The sequence below is a fragment of the Gossypium hirsutum genome, chromosome D01 (genome assembly GCF_007990345.1).
Source record: "Gossypium hirsutum isolate 1008001.06 chromosome D01, Gossypium_hirsutum_v2.1, whole genome shotgun sequence".
Taxonomy (NCBI): Eukaryota; Viridiplantae; Streptophyta; class Magnoliopsida; order Malvales; family Malvaceae; genus Gossypium; species Gossypium hirsutum.
In genome coordinates this window covers 39,773,522-39,796,880 of record NC_053437.1, presented here as the reverse complement: position 1 = coordinate 39,796,880, position 23,359 = coordinate 39,773,522, and positions in this window count along the sequence as shown.

The following is a 23,359-nucleotide window of genomic DNA, read 5'->3' as shown; positions in this document are numbered from 1 at the left end:
ATACAAAGATCCATTTATGGATTGAAGCAGGCTTTTGGAAATTGGAATCTTTATTTTAATGATGCGATCAAAGAGTTTGGTTTTATCAAAAGTGAAGATGAGCCTTGTGTTTACAAGAAAATTAGTGGGAGCACTATTGTACTCTTGGTATTGTAAGTAGATGACATACTTATCATAGGAAATGACATACCTACCCTACAGTCTGTTAAGACTTGGTTAGGAAGTTGTTTTTCTATGAAGGGCTTGGGTGAGGCTACATACTTATTAGGAGTCAAAATCTATAATGACAGACCAAGACAACTCTTAGGTCTAAGCCAAAGTACATACATAGGTAAAGTACTAAAAAGGTTCAGCATGAAATAATCTAAGAGAGGATTCTTACCTACGAGACATGGTATTTCATTTTCGAAAGAAATGTGTCCCTCAACTCCACAATAGAGAGAACCTATGAGTAAGATTCCATATGCTTTAGCTATTGGGTCTATCATGTATGCATGCTATGTACTCATTTAGATGTACCATATGCTTTAAGCATGACGAGTCAGTACCAGGTTGTTCCAGGTGAAAGTCATTAGGCCACAGTTAAAAATATCCTTAAGTACTTGAGAAGGACTAAGGATACATTCCTTATATATGGAGGTGAGAAAGAGTTGAGTGCAAAAGGTTACATTGATGCTAGCTTCCAAACCGACAAGGATGATTCATGATTACAATTGGGTTTAGTGTTTTACCATAATGGTGGTGCCGTGAGCTGAAAAAGTACAAAGTAAGATATAGTAGTTGATTCTACAATTGAGTTTGAGTACATTGCAACTAATGAGTCTGCAAACGAGGCTGTTTGGATCAAAAAGTTCATATCTTAACTAGGGGTTGTTCCTAGCATATAAATGTTGTAGAACTTTATTGTGACAACAACAGAGCTATTGCATAGGCAAAGGAACCAAGATCTCACGAACGATCCAAATATATACTTAAGCGCTTTCATCTCATTCAGGAAATCATTGATCGAGGAGATGTGGAAATATGTAGAGTACAAATATATGAAAACATCACTGATCCGCTAACGAAGCCTTTGACATAGTAGAAGCGTGACTGTACTCAAAGTCACTTGGTATTAGATATATGATTGATTGGTCTTAGTACTAGTGGGAGATTGTTAAAGTATGCTGAAAGACCAATCTTAAGATGATTGTAATCACAAAGACCAATCGTTGTCACTTTGTTTGTTAATATAAGACATTGTCATCGTTATTTCAATTTATTTTTGTATGTGTATAAATAAATTGGCTAATAATAAAGTCTTGTGAATACTATTATTATTCTTAAAAGGTCCTTAGTCAAGTATTATTGTGGGCGTGGACAATGATAATGCATTGAGAATAATGTGTAGTTGATTGATGACAAAGTGTTGTCATTGACATAGATATGTCAAAATCGATGCATAATTATGTGTTAGGGAACAACATATTAGACTGACCCGCTATGAGTATGTTTTTTGGATTACTATGTAATAGTCACAACATTACTCATATTGATAACTATGTATATGATCCTAAGACTTGAGTCTATCATTGTCCCAACATCGTGAGTTGTATATTTTGACACAGTCAAATGTCTACCATAAAAGGTTATACTATAAAAACTGATGTCAGTTATGCCACAATTTATGTAGTGGGAGATGATTGATCAAGATAGGATTTGTCCCTCCTATATAATGGGAGTAATATCTTAGGCCTTTTGATGAAGTGAAACTAGAAATGCATGACCATGCTCGAATAAATTGATATGAGATAGTACACTTATTTGTTTATTATAGTCTATTCAGAATATCAAGAAATATGAGATTTGACTATGCAAGTGTGACTATTTCATGATTTGTGTCCAATCTAGATATTAAGGATAAAATGATATAATACATGAAAAAATTATCATAGAAAGGATAAAATGATTGATCAAGATGAATTGCTAGATGCCACTCATTGCTTGTAATATTAGAATAGTTGTAATATTACAACTAACGTTTCAATAGCTTACAGGGTCACACCCTATAGATGAAGCGAACAGAATCCAAATACATTTGGTATTGTATTTAGTTGTCACATGAATTAATTTAATTATTAGATTAATTTAATTTGATGGTTAAATGTTTAACACATTATACGTACAAAAGTTTTGTATACAAATAGAGAACATAGTTAAAATTATTATATAAAATATTAATTGTATTTAGTTTACCGAAATTATTAATATAAATAATTATAATAATTTCAGTCAAAATATAAAAGGCCATGGAAAGTGATATTCTTTTGGAAAGAATATATTTTTTTCTTGACTTTCCATTTGTTTCTCTAATAATGAGGAAATAATCCCATTTTTTTTATATATGATATCAAAGAAAATAAAAGGAAAACAATTCCTTAATGTGTTAAGTTTACTAAGAGAAAAAAAAACAAAAGGTGTAGCAACTGTTTTAAAAAAAATACTCTTTGAAAAGTTTAAGAGGTTGTTGATGTTCGTTATTTGACTTGATGGATTACGTAAAGGCTGAGACATTACTGCTGTAGCTTCGAATCAACATCTCCAAAGGGGATCCTATCAACAACGTTATTCGTTGCTTTTCAGTTTTAAAAGGTATATTTTTCAACCCTTGTTTCAATCTGATTTGTTCCTCAAACATGGATCCATGGCTGATGATCATTGTAATATATTTTTCACTACACCAGTGTTTTGGTGAACTAGGGGTTCGCCTGTACTTCTGTGAACTAAGGGTTTCCAGTACTTCGGTGAACTGGGGGGTTCACCAAAAGAGTATTAGCAAGGAGTTCGCTAGGTGTTTCAGCATTGATGTATATGCCAAAAGATCTGGTAAGGGGTTTGTTAGATACATTGCAAGTGGGTTCGCCAATGTGTTCGGTGAGCTAAAGTTCATCTTTTGGATTGCCGGTACACCCCGTGGCACAACGAAAAAAAATATTTCAATGATCATCAGCCATGGATCCATGTACGTGGGACAAATCGGGTTGAACCAAAGGTCGAAGATATATCTTTTCGAAACTGAAAAAGTGGTGAATAACGTTTTTGATAGGATCCCTTTGAGCGATGTCGGTCATAAGCAGCAACAATAATGTCTCAGCTTCTACATAATCCACCTAGTCAAAGAACGAACAACAGAACTCTCTTCAACTTTTTCAGAGAGAATTTTCAAAAACGGTTGCTAGACTTTTTGATTTTTTTTTCTTGGTAACCCTAACACAATCAGGTATTCTGTCACATCCCATGTTTTAGTATTCTTTTGTTAGTTTATGTATAATTTAGTGACTTGGCCTAGTGGTTAAGAGCTAGATTTAATTCCCATAGGTCCTATGATCAATTCCCCATTATCACATAATTTTTTATTTAATTTTTTTGCAAGAAAAGCCCTCATTTATCAAGCTTAGCTGTCTATTCTTGTTGCCATACAAAGGGAAGATTTCTTTCCTTTCATGGTCAGTCAACCTTCCATCCTTAATCCCTTAATCCACTTTTTCTTTGTGTATTCCATTTCTTTCTACGAACATGTGAGCTTACCTAGGTTAGTCATCCAACTAGCTAGGAAGCCTCTCAATTGTCATTGTTTTTCTTTTAGAAAAACTTTCCCCTTTCTCTCATTAGTCTTTTTTTTCGAACCACCTTGTGCCGCCCTCTAGCCACCAATTTGAGTTGTACCACCTCTTTCTTCCTCCCTTACCACCATTGCACATCCTCAACTCCACCTTGCTACCACCCCTTTCTGCTATTTTGTTCACCATCGTCCCTTGCTCCACCATACGTCACCATTATCGCCACCTTGCACTACCATTGCTACCACTCGTTTTCTTCTCCCTCACTCCAGTTTTCTTATTCTTTTTTCTATTTTCCTCCTCCATTATCGAAACTCTCATTTTTGCTTTGCCATTTTCTGATCTGTTCCATTATTTGTTGTAAATGAAATCCTACTTCACCTATATCATTTTATTTTATTTTAAGTTTGTTAGTACAACTTGTACTCATCGATCTTTCTTTTATTTATAATGATTTGTTAGTTACTATCCCCTCTCCGAATCAAGACCCCAATGATCCGTCAATCCTTCAAATTCAATCGAGTTAGAGTAAGTATAAGTTGGTTGAATGAAAGCCACCATTTTTTCTTATGTCTCTTTTGGTCAAACATATTATGGGAAATAAGGTGTAATTTCCTTTGATTCTAACACCTTGTACCTTATTCATTTTGATGAAGGGTCGATTGTTATCAATGCAGAACACCTCTAACTTTGGAAGTGAAAAACGATTTCAAGCTAATCGTAATAGCGTAAGTATGGGGTTGGAGATCTAGACTGATTCAGTTATTGTGAATAGAACAATAAAAAATGACACCCTAATGATAGATCATTATTTTATATTTAGATAGGTAATCTATTTAGTTAGATCCAAGTGTGGGACTTCGAAGGAGTGGTGTTTAGCGTTGGGTCTACTAATCGGGTGTCGGTCTAACCTATTACAAGTGTTATAAAATTTTCAATATTACTTTTAAATATAATTGAATTGTGATTATATGCGAATACTCTATGTATTCGAAAAAGGGTGGCTAAATTCGTTAAAATGGATTATTCCAAGTAAGTAAATCAAAACCGGCTATTTTGTGAAAGTATGATTATGTTGTTATGATTTATCGTTAATATGAAAATATGCGTCATTCCCATACTCAGGATATGTGATATTATGGCATTGTTTGATTTGCATGAAATGTAAATCAAGTTATTATGATATTTTAAAATTGTATATGATTCACATGATAAGCATGCCCACTATGATATTATGTGTTAAGAGATCTGGTTCACATGTTAAGCATGCCTAAGGTGAAATTCTGAAATGAAAAGTCTAATTTGTATGTCAAGCATGCCACTGGAAAATTCTAATTTCTATTGCCATATCACATGCATGGGGTTGCGATTAGATTGAAAGGTGGAAGATTCTGGCAATTTAATAATCTACATATTCTATTGGTATAACCACAACTTCTAGTAGTTTATCTGCAATATCTGATGGCTTGTCCACACTATTCGTATCTAGCAACTTGTCTGCAATATCCGGTGGCTTGTCCACAATTTGGTGTGCAGCAGAGTTGGATAGGAATGTTTTCTGAAAAATTTGCATTGATTTATGAAAAAGTTCTGCATTGATATCATCATACACATTGTTATCTGTGAAAGTATGTCATTTATGTAATTTCTGTTATTTTATGAAATGTATGACTTAAATGTTGTTATACTTGTGTTAGTATTCACATTGGGCTTAAATAGCTCACCAATTTAATTTGATGGATTTTCAGATAACCCACGAGGTTAGGACTCGGACGCAGCTATTGGCAGAGATCGTATAAATCTTTTAAAATTAATGACTTATACTTTATATTTTTTAGATGAAATTTTGGATTGCTAAATTATCACTTGCAAACTGTGGCATGGGACATTAATTTGGGTATTTTGGATAATTTGCGTGATTTGGTTTTGAGATAACATTTTAAATAATTTAATGGTTTTATGAGAAAATAAATTTTTCAATACGAACTATGTTTTCGACTCAACCATCTTATTATAAATAAGGAGAATATTTTTATGAGTTTTTAAATCTATTTTATCCACTTAAGGCATTATCATAAGGAATAACAATTAAATGATGATTTTTAGCCAAATACAAATATTGCAAAAATTCCGCTGCGATAGTTTCAAATTAAAGATGTCATTTTTAAATAATCAAACTTGGAATTTTCAAAATATTCATACTTAATAATAATGTTTAAAACAAATATTGTAAAAGCATTTCCCATTAAAAATAGAGACCTATTTCTTAAATAATATTTTTGAAAGAAATATAATAAAAAAATTTCCTTGCAATCTCCATGGCCAATGTAATCTCCGAGATTTAGCCATAACGTCTAGGCCGGGTTTAGGTTGTTACAAATTCATATCCATTTTATTTTTCTTTGACATTACATATCAGAAAAAAAGGGATTATTTCCTTATTTTTAAAGAAACAAATGGAAAGTCAGAAAAAGAAATTATTTCTTTCCAAAAGAATATCAATTTCTATGTCTTTTTATATTTTGACTGAAATTATTATAACTGTTGATATTAATAATTTTGATAAACTATATACAGTTAATATTTTGTATTAATCAAATTCATATAGTAATTTTATCTATATTCTTTAATTTTTTTCAACAAGTTTGTACACATAATGTGTTCAATATTTAACTATCAAATTAAATTAATTCAATAATTAATTTAATTTATGTGATAGCTAAATACAATACCATATGTATTTTGATTCTGTTTGATTCAACTATAGGGTGTGACCATATAAGCTATTGTAACATTAGTAGTAATACTAGAATGTTTCTAATATTACAAGCAATGAGTGGCATCTAGCAATGCATCATTGCTACCCAAGTTACAAGAAGTCGTGATTCGACATAACGTTTCTATGATAATCTTTTTCATGTATTATGTCATTTTATCCTTAATATCTGGATTGGACAAAAGTCATGGAATAGTCTCACTTGTATAGTCCAAATCATATTTCTTTATATTTTGGGTAGACAACAATAAACAAATAAGTTTGATATCTTATATCAACTTATTTGAGCATGACCATGCATTTCTAGTCTCACTCCATCAAAAGGCCTAAGATATTGCTCCCATTATGTAGGAGAGACAAATCTTATCTTGATCAATCATATCCCACTACAAAGATTGCAGCATACCCAACATCAGTCTTTATAGTATAACCTATTATGGTAGATGTTGGACTGTGTCAAAATATATGATTCATGATGTTGGGACAATGATGATATTAAGTCTTAGGATCATATATAGAATTATCATTATGAGTAATGTTGTCATTATTACATAATAATCCAAGAAATATATTCATAGCGAGTCAGTCCATTATGTTGTTCTCTAACACATACATATGTATCGATTTTGACATCCCTAATAACACTTTGTCATCAATCAAATACACATTAGTCTCAATTCATTATCATTGTCAAAGCCCACAATAATACTAAACTAAGGACCTTTTAAGAATAATAACATTATTCTTAGAACTTTATTATTAACCATTTTATTTATACACACAGAAAAAGAAACTGAAATAACAATGGCAATGTCTTACATTAACAAACAAGGTAAAATGAGTATATGGTTACAATCATCTCAAGATTGGTCTTTAGGTATACTCTAACAATCTCCCACTAGCACTAAGACCAATCAATCATATATCTAATGTAACGCCCCAAAATTCAAGTATTTAATTTTTGCATGTTTTGTCATAAATTGCTTGTTTGCTTCAGTGGTTAAGTAATTTGGGTGTGTTTGGGAGTGTTTGAGGAGCCTGGGTTCAAATCTTGGCCTTGGCAAAATTTTTATTTTTTCCCTTAAATGAACCTGGACGCTAGTATATAGGCCTTATTAATATTTGTGATTGTTTTATGACAAAAAGGGCCTAATGGTCCAGTGGTAAATGGCGTGTGAAGTACTCTTAAGGTCTGAGGTTCGAGTCCTGAGCTGCACTCTGGAGTGTTTGACTGAAATGTTGTGGAATTTTAATGGAATGAATCATGGATGGATTAGTGAGATTGTGATCCGGTGGAGAAAATCAAGGAAGGATAAGGGGAGAGTTTTTAGGAGAAAATCAAGGAATTTGAGAAGGGGGAGTGTTGTGCCGAATTTGTTCTTTAGACAGTAGGAAATCGGTTTGGGGTTTTCTTTTCACTCTGTCTGCTTCGGTTTTGGTCAGTTTTTCTTTCTTCCCTTTTGTTTTTTTGTGCCTATTTTTGCTAAGGCTTGGTGTATCTCTCGAGTGTGTTGGGTATTTTTTCTGCTCATCTCTTTTCCTACTGTGTGTTGGCCGAATAGTTGTGGTTTCCCCTTGTGAAACAAACTCTTCTCTTCCCTCTACTCTTGTGGTCGAATTTCCCTTTCCTTTCCCCCTTCTCTTATTTGCTAGTCTAACCTCCCCTCTCTTCTCCTCTTCTTCATTGATCGAATATTTTTCTCTTACTGCTTGGGATTTCTATCTTCCCTTATTTTCTTTTTGACTGAGAGCGATCTCTCAGTTATTTTGAGTGTGCTTCTGCCGATTATCACCCTTATGCTCTATTTCTCTGCGTCAATCTTCTCCTTGCTATTTTTGCTGTCGTAGTGCTGTAAGTATTTCTGGTTATCGGTAAAGTTTGAATACTCTTTACTTTTTGTTTAAAACCGATTCTTTTCCTTTTTTTCATTAGAATCGAATACACTTTTGGCCATTTATATGGCCTAACTTATTTTTTGAAATTACTGTTTGTGGTGCAGATATTCAATAAGTGAGTGACCACTTTTGGTTGGTAGACTTGGAGGAGTAAGCCGCCCTCTTTCAAGGTAAGGGTGGTGTTTTGATTAAGTGTCAAGAAGAGGGTGTTTTTCCATAGTGATTAAAGGACTGACTTAGGATGTATTTGAATGTAGATTTTGGGTGTTTGTAGATCTAAGTGTGTTTTCACAAACAGGTGTGTAATCACACCCTCCCTCAATTGGAAATCGATAAAAGTCGAAAAGCCAGAAAAGACTGCGTTGAGACCATATGGGCATGCGAACACTCGTGTGGTAAATCGAGCCCACGAAACACGGTGTTAGATTGTAAAGGCCTCCATGAGCGTTTTCATGGGCTTAGGTCGTAATGGGCCTAAAATGACCGAAATAACCCCGAAGGGTAAAATGATTGAAATACCCTCGAAGGTTAAAATGATCGAAATACCCCCAAATGGTAAAATGATCAAAATACCCTCAAAGGGTAAAATGACTAAAATACCCTCGAAGGGTAAAATGATCGAAATACCCTCAAAGGGTAAAATGACTAAAATAACCTTGAAAGGTAAAATGACTAAAATACCCTTGAAGGGTAAAATGACTGAAATACCCCCAAAGGTTAAAATGACTAAAATACCCCCGAAGGGTAAAATAATCGAAATACCCCAAAAGGGTAAAATGACTATTATACCACTAGGAGTTGAAATACGTGTAAGACCGATTTGCTCTATGATATATATATACGACTGTTACTAAGTATGACATACTGCATACACATATGATTTATGACATGACATACTGCACGGGGTTGGGTTTCGGATATAGGGGAAGTATACTGTACTGGTGGCTTTGCCACATATACTATTACTGGCAGCTTTGTTGCGTTACTGTTACTGGCAGCGTTCCTGAATCACTATTACTGGTAGCTTTGCTGCGATATTGGTGTGTTGGCTGGGTGGGTCGATTTTATCCCCACATGGTGTGTTCGTGGTATGGAGTGGTGTATTGGCTGAATTAGGATGAGTTGCATTACTGCATTGTACTGTTACTTTATTGGTCTAAGGTCCACACTGTACTGTATTGTGCTAAGGCACACACACTGTTACTGTAATGGGCTAAGGCCCACACTGTACTACTACTGAATAGGGCTTATCCCCAGACTGTTACTGCATATTGTATACTGACTGTTTGGTAGAAGATTACACACTGAATTTTCGTAAACTCACCCTCTCCTTTTAACTATGCAAGTAATCCTCAGCCATAGACGATTCGATGCTGCGAGGGACTCGGAGGTGGACTCACTACTGCTGCTGCTACATTTGCTTTTATTTTAACTTAGTTTATATATTGGGTTTTATTTTTATAATAAGGCCTTTAAGTTGGTTTAAATTTTTAATTGGGTTTTTCCTTGAATATTTTAAACTGCTAGATTAGGAGATGATGAATTTTAAAATAATTACCGTTTTCAAAGACACGAGTTTTAAACGTTAGAGTTTTCAAATGCTTCCTTGTTTTAAGTCAACTTAATATAATAATAGCAGTTAATAAGGCAAACGTTTGGTTAAATGTTCCGTTAAACATTACTAAAGAGGTTTCCAAACTTAAAAAACAAGTTTTATCAATAAGTCTAAATCCTGAGAGACACTTCAATGTGACACACCAGATACGACCATAACGTCTAGGCCGGGTTTGGGGTGTTACATCTAATACCAAGTGACTTAGTGTAACGATCATGCTTTTGCTGTGTTAGAGGCTTCGTCAGCAAATCAGCGATGTTGTCATATATTTGTAATCTGTATATTTCGACATCTCCTCGATCAATGATTTCCCGAATGAGATGAAAATGCCTAAGTATATGTTTAAATCGTTGGTGAGATCTGGGTTCCTTTGCTTGTGCAATAGCTCTGATATTGTCACAAGAAAGTTCTATAGCATCTGATATGCTAGACACAACCCCTAGTTTAGATATGAACTTCTTGATCTAAACAGTCTCTTTTACAGACTCACTAGTTGCAATGTACTCGGCCTCAATTGTAGAATCAACTACTATATCTTTGAACTTTTCCAGCTCACGTCACCACCATTAGGGCAAAACACTAAACCTGATTGTGATCATGAATCATCCTTGTCGGTTTGGAAGCTAGCATCAATGTAACCTTTTACACTCAACTCTTCCTCACCTCCATATATAAGGAATATATCCTTAGTCCTTCTCAAGTACTTAAGGATATTTTAACTGTGATCCAATGACCTTCACCAGGATCTATTTCGTACCGACTTGTCATGCTTAAAGTATACGATACATTTGGACGAGTACATAGCATGGCATATATGATATGCCTAATAGCCAAAGCATATGGAATCTTACTTGTACGTTCTCTCTCTTGTGGCGTTGAAGGACACATTTACTTTGAGACTGAAATACCATGTCTCATAGATAACAATCCTCTCTTAGGTTCTTCCATTGTGAACCTTTTTAGTACTTTATCTATGTATGTACTTTGGCTTAGAGTTAGGAGTCTTCTTGATCTATCTCTATAGATTTTGACTTCTAATATGTATGTAGCCTTGCCCAATTCCATCATAGAAAAACAACTTTCTAACCAAATTTTAACAAACTGTAGGGTAGGTACGTCATTTCCTAGGATAAATATGCCATCTACGTACAGTACCAAGAATGCAATAGTCCTCTCACTTTTCTTATAAACACAAATTTCATCTTCACTTTTTTATAAAACCAAACTCTTTGATCACATTATTAAAATGAAGATTCCAACTTTGAGAAGCTTACTTTAATCTATAAATGGATCTTTCTAGCTTGCATATATTTCCAACATCTTTTGGATCGACAAAACTTTTAGGTTGTGTCATTTACACATTCTCTTCTAGTTTCCCATTAAGGAAAGTTGTTTTGATCTCCATCTTCTAGATTTCATAATCATGAAATGCAGGTATTGTAAGTAAGATCCAAACGGTTTTAAACATGGCAACAGGAGAAAAAATTTCGTCATAGTCGACACCATGAACTTATTGAAATCCTTTAGTGACTAATCACCCTTTGTATGTTTGTACATTATCATCCATGTCGATTTTCTTTTTGAAAACCCACTTGTACCCTATGGGTTTCACCCCTTCAAGTGGGTCAACCAAGATTCATAATTGGTTTTCTTACATTGATCCCATCTTAGATCTCATGGCCTCAAGCTATTTCTTATAATATGGACTCATCACCGCTTCTTGATAAGTCCTAGGCTCATCTTGATCTATAAGTAAAATATCACCATGTGTTATAATGAGAAATCCATATCTCTCAAATACATGGTGTTCTCTTAAATAGCTTCACAGTGGTTATGTTTCCAAAAAAGTTGATTGTCCCCAAAAAACTTGTGAAACCTGTTGTTGTTCAATCTCTACTTTAGTAATCTAATGTTTTTCTTGAATTTCTCAAAGTTCAAGTTTTCTACTGCTTACTTTTTTAGAGACTAATTTTCTCTCAAGGAAGACTCCTGTCTGAGTAACAAACACTTTATTCTCAATAGGATTGAAGAAATAATATCTTTTAGTTTCCTTAGGATATCCCATAAAGATGCACTTTTAAGACTTGGGTTCGAGCTTTGTAGACGTCTGATGTTTAACATAAGCTTCACATCCCTAAATCTTCATAAAATATATACTAGGACACTTGCCAATCCACATCTCATATGGTGGCTTTTGAACTAGTTTAGATGGACCACGATTTAGTATGAAGGCAGCTGTCTCAAGTGCATGTCCCTAAAATGAGGTAAAAAGATCATCATGAATCATCATTGATCGAACCATGTCTAAAAATGTTCAATTTCTCCTTTCAGAAACTCCATTCCATTTTGGAGCACTAGGAGGTGTAAGTTGTGAGACAATCCCACATTCCTTCAAAAACTCTTCAAACTATAACCTTAAGTATTCTCTTCCTTGATTTGATCGAAGTACCTTAATACTTTTACCTAGTTGGTTTTGTACTTCATTTTTGAACTCCTTGAACTTTTCAAGGGCTTCAGATTTATGGCACATAAGATAAATATACCCATATCTAATGAAATCATCACTGAAACTAATGAAGTACTGAAAACCTCCTCTGTCTTGTGTGTTCATTGGTCCACATACATCACTATATATTAAGTCCAATAAATCATCACTCAATTTCACTATTAAATGGGGCTTTAATCATTTTACCCAACAAGCAAGACTCACATATATCAATTTGTCTGAAAACAAAATAATCCAAAAATCCATCTTTGTGGAGCTTTGATATGCGCTTCTCACTTATATGGCCTAATTGACAATGCTAAAGATAAGTTTGATTAGATTCATTTACTTTTGCTATTTTAGTATTTATGCTATAAATGGGTATATCTTGATCTAAAATGTTGAGGCCATTTACTAATTGTGTTGAACCATAGAAAACATAATCGAGATAAAATGAATAACAATTAATCTTAATAATTATCTCAAAACCAATTTTGTCTAAACAAGAAATTTAAATTATGTTTCTAGTCAAATTAGGCACAAAATAATAATCCTCCAAAATTAAATCAAGTCCACTGGAAAATGATAACATATGTGTTCCTACAGCTAATGCAACAACTCTTGCTCTATTTCCAACTTGCAAGTCCACATCTCCTTTAGCTAGATTCCTACTCCTTTTGTAACAACCCTATAGTCAGGGGTGTCAGAGAGTGCATTCCCGAGACTCTGTTCTCAAAAATTAGACTCGTAAATATTTTTAATAAAACAGTTACGAAGTTACTTATGTAGTTAATTAGGTTTTGGTTAAATGAATTTGCATGAATTAAGAGTTATTATAGCATAAAGACTAAATCGCATATAGGGTTAAAGTTGAATTATAGATTAAAAAATTAACTAAAGGATTAAAATAACAAATATACCTTTAACCTTAGTAGTGGACAAAATTAATGATTTATATTGTTTATATCCATATGTTAATCTAATATATATTTATTATAAATATGTTTTCATTAAATTAACCTTAATATATATAAAAGAATGATAATAAAAAATTAAGGTATAATAAAGGAAATAATTAGAGAAAGTGGATGCATACAATTAAAAGAAAGAAAGAAACAATAAGAGAAAAATAAGAGAAGAAGTTGCGGCAATTTAGTCCCTTTTCTTGTAATTTTTATATTTTTGGAATTCCGGTGTTTAGTACTACCCGACCCATGTTGAAATTTTTGCATTGATTAAGATTTTAAATGTTGTTATTATTGAATAGTTTTAGTATTAAGGATTAAATTGATATATTTTTAAGTTAGAAATGGAAAAGGATTAAATTGTAGAACAAATTGTAAATTTTGAGTAATAGGGACTAAATTGTGAAAATTATAAATTTAGGGGTTTAATTGAAAATAGGGAGTTAAATTTAGCTTAAAGTGAAATTAGTATAAAAATATAAGATTAAATGTGAAGAATAAAAATTAGTCTCGGTTTAGGGACTAAATTAGAATTTAACCAAATATTGAGTAAAATTTTAAATAGTTAATGTGAAATTGAATTGCATTGTATTAATGTATTTTAATTGTTTTAATTCCATAGCTAACGTCATACCAGAATCCTCGACTAAAACGGGGAAGGATAAAATCGACGTCGAATAGCTCAGAATCCACGGTTTGTGTTTCTATAATTCGAACTAAGTTGTAAATTATTGTTATTGCATATGGTAAGCATTGGAGGTGTTCTTTACAATTGAATTGAATTCATAGTTGATTGAATTGGATTGATTTGGCATATATTATGAATGTATTGAGTAATTGGAAATTTGAAATGAATATATTTGTAATTGTGATAATGTGCAAATATAATAATTGAATATTGATTGTATTTGAAAAGTGAAATGAAACCCTATTAATTGTATTGGGCTAAGTCGAATATAGATGGCATGTCATAGGATAGGAAGAGTTTAAGGATTTCTTTGACTTCGAGTCGATGAGGCACTGGGTGCCAAACTTGTGTGTTGGTTGGATTCGTGTATCCATTCGAGTTTAAGTCATGTTAATAGGGGTAATTAAATAATAACGTTCTATAATCGATATTGAATGGTATTTTATGTGAATTGGACATGAGATAGTGAACTGAAACATGAAAATGATATGTTTTGATTAAATGAAATACCATTGTATAAACAAATGTGGTTTGATATGTGAAAACTATTTATATAGCAAGTGATGTGAATTAGTACATTTGTTAAGCAAATTAAATATGATACCATGTGTAAATTGAGTATAATATGAAATGTTATATTATTATGCATGAATTTGAAATGATGGTATATGGTAGTTGTGATCTTAGATTATAATACATTTGTATAATTCAAATTGTGCATTTTGTATCCTTATGTCTTTAATTGTTCAGATTATGGAAATATCACTGAGTTTTACTCAGCGTACGATTTTGTTTTCCATGGGCAGGTTAGGTACTTCTCTTTTGATCACTGACTCAGCATCCAATAATGATCCCGATCTCAAATGTGGTGATGTTTATCTTTTGTAATGGCATGTACCTAGGATGTGTTTGGTTTTTAATGAATTTGGTATATGTTTTGTAATTAAGTTTAAGTATAATGTTGGTTTGCTATATATATGTAAACATGTGTTTGTGTTTGAAGCTATAATGTAGTATGTTGGATTGAACCAAGATTTGTTAAGTATTTGTGAATTTAGGTTGATGTTTTAGGTTGATATGAGCTAGGCCAAATTAATTGATTTTGGCAAGTTTAAAACTTTGATTTGAATGATGTATTGATGATATGTTTTGATGATATAAATGTGGTACCAATGAGGGTACATTGTTTAGGCACCTAGGATAATTGTTTAGGCATGTTTTGAGTGTGTTTAATCGTGTTTTAAATAGGTTAAACGAATGGTTTTTGAGTTGCTTAATGCCCAAGCAAGTATAAAATGGTAAACTTGTTGTTTAAGACACATTTTAGGTCCACACGGCCAGACACACGGGCGTGTGACTTGGCCGTGTGAGACACACGGCTAGCACACGGGCGTGTGAGGCCATCTCGAGAGTTACATGTCCTGGCACATGGGCGTGTGGCTTGGTCGTGTGACATAAGTCAAAGAGTTACATGGGCATGGACACAGGCTGGGACACGGTCGTGTGTCCCTACTTCGAATGTCCACACGGCCTGAGACACGGGTGCGACCCACTCCTGTGTGACCCCTACACCTGATTAGTAGACCCAACGCTAAACACCACTGTATCAATAACATAAATACCTAAACTTGACGTTCTGCTTTCCTTTTCCTTCTTTACCTCTTCAAGATAGGTAGGGAAGTTTCACTTCCAGTGTCCGGTCTTACCACAATGGAAACATTTTCCTTCCTTAACAACTCCTTCTTTAGGTTTCATTACAGTCTTTCCTTTGTTGGGTTTGGTCTTGCCATTGTCCTTAGGCTTTGCCTTAGCATTAAGCTTTCCTTTTCCCTTGTCCTTATGGACAATTAGAATGGGCTTAGGTCCAACCCTTTTCATGTTCCTTTCAACAGTTTGCAACATGCTAGGTAACTGTGACAAAGTCTTATTAGTTTCATTCATGTTAAAATTAAGGACAAATTGGCTAACAGTGGCCAATTCCAAACATAGAGGAAATCAGAGTTTTTCAAGCCTTTCAATATAACCTATCATCTTGAGAACGTGAGTTTCCATAGGAGTTCCCTTTGCCATTTTGCATCAAAATAGAGCTTTAAAGCTCTCGTACCTCTCCTGACGTGCTTCCCGCTCATATAATTTCTTAAGGTATTGGATCATATCATAGGCAACCATATCCTCATGTTGCTTTTAAAGCTAAAGAATCATGGTGGAAAGCATTAGGCATCCTATGTGTAACATGTCATCAAGATGGTTCTTATAAGCATCCTTGTCAACTCTAGAGGCATTAGCTATTGGTTCATTAGGAATGGGTTCTTTAATGACATATAATTACCGTTCTTATTTGGGGAAATTCCTCAAGTTACGAAACCAGTCAAGGAAGTTCAAGCCATTCAACTTGTCCTCCTAATAGACAGAACGAACTGATAAAGAGTTTGTGTTGTTTGCCATAATAAATCGACATTAATAAAATATGCTTATGATTAAATTTACCAAGTTTATTTTAAAAATTAAAAAAGGACTTTATTAAATGATGCTCCCACTATTTTATTCAAAATTAATAACTCTCATATATTAATTTCGAAAAATCATTTCTCTAAAGTTTTTTTCTAGTAGACAAAAATCCATATTTCACCTCCTCTTAAGTCAGCTTTAGGTTTACTCTCAAGATTATTGTTACTTAGGTAAGCAACACTTGCTAATTACATCCTATGTAATTCTTTATTTGGTGAACAACTCTTATTCCAATCATCTCATAATCATCTAAATCTCTTGCCTCTAGGTTTCTAATCCTATTAGAGTAACCTAGTTAAGTTATTAACCAATATTATACTCGATGAATATCTCTCGCTTATTCTTCACGTTTGACCAAGATAGATACAAATACTTCATTTAGTAGAACCAACGTTGCACCGATCGAGGCTTTAACGAGGGTAAATATTGAAAGGTAATCTTAAGTTAATATTTTATTGAGGGTTTTAAATAAAATTCATCTCACCATTAATGTTCAACTTTAATCCATTCTATTGATTTATTAAAGCTGATTGTATGAACAGACTATAACATGCCAATATATCATCCATTGTATCACTAACATGAAAATATAAAGAAATAAATAAATGCAATAGTTATAGCCCATTAAAATAAGGTGGTCCCTCCCAAGCCAATGGGAGAATCGAAAGGAATCCTAAGGATGTAAGTCGCTTCACAAGCTTCTTTCTCACTTAAGGTAGCCCAACCTTCATCTCCTTAAATCCACAGTAGCTTGTACAATTTCCAATTATAGAAACTTGTTTTACATATGAGGCAATGCGAAGAGAAGAGAAATACAAAGGAAAAATAGAAAGGCACGACACATAGGCCGTATTTATAAAATTTTACCCGACGAAATGTATGAAATTGCAGTCAGATCTCTATAAAAAAAGCATTACTGATTGTAAATTTTTATCAAAAACAGAATATTTTCAAAATTAGAATATTTTTCAATCCTTTGATCTATGAGTGTTCTTACTGGAATAACTTTTGTTCCTAATTTTTAAATGTTACTAGCAAGCTAACTATTAACTTCAAATAGCGAACACCCCATCACCTCAAGACAGATTTTTTAACACTTAACAAAATAATATATTAGATCCAATAGGCATTAAAATCAATGATTAACACTTAATTAGTGGCTAAGAGGAATAGGTTATCACATATGTTAAACAGATTACATGTATCAAATATACATAAAATAGATCGACTAACTCCAATCATACAACATATATCTCATACAATCACATTAACCAATAAATTTAATCTCGAATCTATATCGTACAAGTGGCTCTGATACCACTGTTGAATCACTGGTACACCTCGTGGAACAGCGGAAAAAATATTCCAACGATTATCAGCCATGGATCCAAGTATGAGGAACGAAATGGGATGAAAAAAGAATCGAAAATATACCTTTTCAAAACTAAAAAAAGTGATGAGTAACATTTTTGATAGGATCCCTTTGAACGATGTCGATCCCAAGCCGCAATAATAACGTCTGACCTCTACATAATCCATGCAGTCAAAGAACAAAAGACAAAACTCTCTTGAAATTTTTTAGAGAGAATTTTCAAACACGACTGCTATACCTTTTGATTTGTTTTTCTTGGTAACCTTAATGCAACCAGGGATTCATATTCCTTTTATTTTTCTTTGATATCATATATCAGAAAAAAAATGTGATTATTCCCTTATTTTTAGAGAAACAAATGGAAAGCCAGAAAAGAAATTACATTCTTTCCAAAAGAATATCAATTTCCACGTCATTTTATATTTTGACCAAAATTATTATAATTTTTCATATTAATAATTTCGGTAAACAATATACAATTAATATTTTATATTAATCAAATTCATATATTAATTTTATCTATGTTCAATATATTGTGTACATATAATGTGTTCAATATTTAACTATCAAATTAAATTAATTCAATAATTAATTTGATTTATGTGACATCTAAGTACAATACCAAATGTGTTTGGATTCTATTCGCTTCAACTATAGGGTGTGACCTTGTAGGCTCTTATAACATTAGTAGTAATACTACAATGTTTCTAATATTACAAGCAATGAGTGGCATCTAGCAATGCATCATTGCTACCCAATTTAAAAGAAGTCATGATTCGACATAATATTTCTGTGATAATTATTTTTTATTGTATTATATTCTTTTATCCTTAGTATCTAGATTGGACACAAGTCATGGAATAGTCACACTTGCATAGTCTAATATCATATTTCTTGATATTATGGGTAGACTACAATAAACAAATAAGTGTGATATCTCATATCAACTTATTCGAGAATGGCCATGCATTTCTAGTCTCACTCCATCAAGAAGCCTAAGATATTGCTTCCGTTATGTAGGAGGAAAAAATTCTATCTTGACCAGTCATATCCAACTACATAGACTGCAGCATACCCAACTTCAATTTTTATAGTATAACCTATTAGGGTAGACATTTGACTGTGTCAAAATATACGACTCACGATGTTGGGACAATGATGATTTCAAGTCTGAAGATCATATACATAGTTATCACTATGAGTAATGTTTTGACTATTACATAATTATCAAAGAACCATACTCATAGCGAGTCAATCTAGTATATTGTTCTCTAACACATACTCATGTATCGATTTTGACATCCCTATGTTAATGACAACACTTTGTTATCAAACAACTACACATTAGTCTCAATGCATTATCATTTTCCAATCCCACAATAATACTTGACTAAGAAACTTTTAAGAATAATCATATTATTCTCAAGACTTTATTATTAACTAGATTATTTATACACACACAAAAAAAGAAACTAAAATAGAAATTGCAATGACTTATATTAACAAACAAGCTAAAATGAGTATGGTGTTACAATCATATTATAATTGGTCTTTGGACAGTCGTAACATCGCAAGGTAAGTTGCAAAATGGGGGTTCTCCAGTCTGCCAGTCGGTTTGGTGTTCACTAGTTAAGTTGTGAACTGGGGTTCACCAGTCAAAGTCAGAGTTAAACTCATATTAGGAAATAAAGATATGGTGTATCTAGGAACATTTTTTGTTCAAGTAACACATTTCCTAACTTAAGTAAGTTATTCTCAGATTTCCAGGACATTTAGTGCCTATAAATACGATGCTTATTTCAAGAGAATTCTCTCATCAAATATTTTGTCATCAAGTCTTTGTTCTGAATCAAGTTTATGGCGACCATTTAGTGCCTCTATCTTATTTGGGTTGATTGTCTTGAAAGCTAGGTTCGCTTGCATGTTTGAATTATGTAGGTTCTATCTGCGTAGTAGTCTGTATGTTTGTTTATATTGCGAACCAGCCAGACCATCTACCAGCAAGGATAAAGACGAATTCAAGCTTCTTTAAATTATCAGCTTTATCGATGAATGGTTAATAATTACCATAAGTGTGTTAACTAATATGTTTTTTAGCATGAATATTTATGGTTCATATCTCGTGTGCGAACTGTTATGATTTTCGAGAACTTTGTCTTTAAAACTAAGTTCCAAAAGTATGTTTTCTTCAAACCTTTATTTTCAAGTTGTGAAACTCAGTTTCCAAGATATGTTTTTAAGCTATGATTTTAAATATATGTTTTATCTGAGCTGCTAAGCGAGCCTATGTTTTAAGATATGTTTTTAAAAGTACAATTTTAGAAACTGTGTTTTACGAGCTTTTGTGCAAGCTTTACATAAGCATCTGTTTCAAGCAAGCTCCATATGCGAGCTCTTTATGATAAGTCTCTGTGCGTGCTCCTTTGCAAGCCTTATGTTAGATATAATGGCATGTCATAGAATTGTAATAAGCACATAAAAAGACTATGTGAGGTAACAAAGTATCCTTACCTTGAAACAGTTTAGTCACAATAATCTTGAAAGTTATGCAAGACAAATGTATCGTCAGATACCATTGCTAATCTAACCCTAAGCTACCTTAGATGATTAAACATGCACTGATTAAGTACTGTGTCCATTAATTAGAATTTCAATCCATTTAAATAATTAATTCATTAGTTACCTAATAATTGGAATGCAAGAATAACTTAGTCATGATTTTACTTAATCATCTTACCGAGGCCTATAACAACATAAACACAATTTCAATAATTTTAACAAACGAAATGCAACCAACCTAACACGAGTTAAATTCAAGCTAAATTGATTAAATTAACCAATCCAAAAACATAAATAGTCATAGATATGTTCATCATAACAACAACAAAAATTAAAGAGATAGGGAACAAGAATCAAATCCGGTGTTTTTTCGTGGCTTGACTAGTTGCTCCGTTCTTCCTTCTCCATTGTCCTCATTGACGAAGGTTGCTATGAAAACTTACTTTCTGCTCCAAATAGCTGGTGAATGCCCCTTTCCTAAGAGGAGAAATCAGCAAGAGAGCAAGGGAAATTTGGAATAGAAAAGAAGAGAGAATAGAGGAAAGATGTGAATGTTTGAGGAGTGTTTCTAAAATGACCAGCCTAAGGGGGGTTTTATAGCTGAGGAGGGATGCTAAAAATAGCTAAAATTATCAACCAAAGAGCCGTCCCTTGGCCGGCCACACATGTGGCAAGGTTGATAGTTTAAACTTTGCTAATTTAAGCTTGGGGCAAATATATAAAGCCACCAAGTGGACGGGTTTGAATGCAACTTGAACAAGTCTTCAAGGGCCTCTTTGCAAGCTTAAATAATAAACCAATAAGCTGATTTGGGTCAGCTCTTGGGATGATTTTTGGGCTGTCCATTTCTTGGTCGGTTCAGTTCAACTGGGCCACTTTTTCATAAGTAAATAATAATTTATTAACCCAAGTTAAAATGGATATAAATTAAAATTAATTATATTATGAATTAATACATATAATTTTTGACCGTCTTAAGCTGAAATTTAGTTCGCCTCGATACTTCAAATCGCTTCTCGGTTTTGCGCTTCTAGTAGTGTCTGCTGAGCCATTTTTCGCCCTTTGTGCAAATCTGTTGAAAATAACAACAATTAATCAGAATTAATTATAAAATTAACTAAAATTCAATATATTCATATTTTAAGTGCACTTTAATTATTTTGTAAAAATTAATTACTTTTTTGACAAGAATTTTATTGAAACAGAATGATTTTAAGTTAAAAAGGGTATGTAAAAATGTGTAAATTTATGTGTTTCCACACCCCCAAAATTAATTCATTGCTCGTCCCGAGTAATGCACAAATTAAAAAGAATTACTGAGAAAACACCTTTGAAAAATTCCTTTAGAATAACATTCTTCTCATAATTATGAATTTAATATACTTAGGCTCAAAAATAATAAATTTTATAGTATGCTACTTAATTATACATATCATTCAAATTAATCTCAACAAATATTATGATAGCACAATTAGACTAAATGCTTCCTTAACAAAACATGTTAACCCTTACCAATTTGATTTTATTTCCTCATTCAAGATTAAGTTGCAATCATTAAGTTTAACTAGTGCCTTCATATGTTGAACATAGCAATTTCTCTCCACTAATGTAGGTAGCATTGAAAACTTGAATCAATAAGTCTTTAAAAAGGTTGTAACGTAGCTAGGCTAGAGGTAGGTAAAAGATAGATAAATTTAGGCTTTTAAACCCTAGACTCAACTTCAATCAGACCGTTTGAATAATTTCCCTCAATACACCAACTTACTTTGCTTTCACATGCTCCTTTGTACATCTATTTTCTTTCAAGTACATGTGCTCTTTTTTTTAAGCATTTTACTGTATGTACTACAATTTTAGAGCATTTGATACTTCTTTCAACTCCCCCAAACTTATTTTCAAAGAATATTCTCAATAGTACTGAGTCTAGTGTTTGGCACAATTTAAAGATAATTAAGAGAGAAGTGATGGCTAAATATTGCAAGGGTTCAAATAAAATTAGGCCATATAATTTCAAATTTGGGTTTCAAAGGATAAAATTTCATCAAGGTTGGCTTGAAAGGCTCAAACGGTCCAAACAAGAGTTGCCTAAATCATTTTCAACATTCCATTCTTCCTAGGATTTTGCCTCAAGAAACTACTAATTCAATTTTAGAGACTTAAACTTTCATGCATGCCTACCTTTCTTAAGGAACTAAAAATTTTATGGTACGATTTGCATGCTTTATTAAAAATACATTTATATCATTATTAGGCTAACATAAAAATTTATTGAAATAATAGAGCTTTATTTATATTGAAGTTTAGCATAGTTAACAAAATTTTAAATTATTGAACAAAATATATCTTAATCAAAATTAAAAGAACTATTTTATTTTGAGTGGAAATAATTTCAATTTTTTGGTCCCCTACTTAAAATGAACAATGTCCTCATTGTTTAAAGTGAATAGATACTATACACCAGGTAGGATTCTAGAAAAGAGGAGGTGAGTCAATTTGACTGCTTAAGTACCAAGCTCTTTCTAAATCCTATCCTAGACATGTATATATCTATTGCCACACTTTATACTTTGCGTCTTGTTCAATTTTATTAATGATCTCCATCTCTTGTTTTATTATGCAAAAATTCCTAATTAACTTTATCCTAAAATAACCTAAGAACATAAATAAAATAAAGTCGAGATCCCCCCTTTATTTATTTGCAGATCCTTCCGAATTCGACTCATCTTTTGCTATATCATTATTGTCATTGCATGAATCGCTTCGCTCCTTTTTTGATAATGGACTCTATGGTTAAAATATGTAATCTGGAAACTGAGGGACAAAAATAAATGGGTCATTGTAAATTTTCGTAAGAGAACTTCCCATCCAGTCATCCCTTATTTTTTTAGTATTTCCA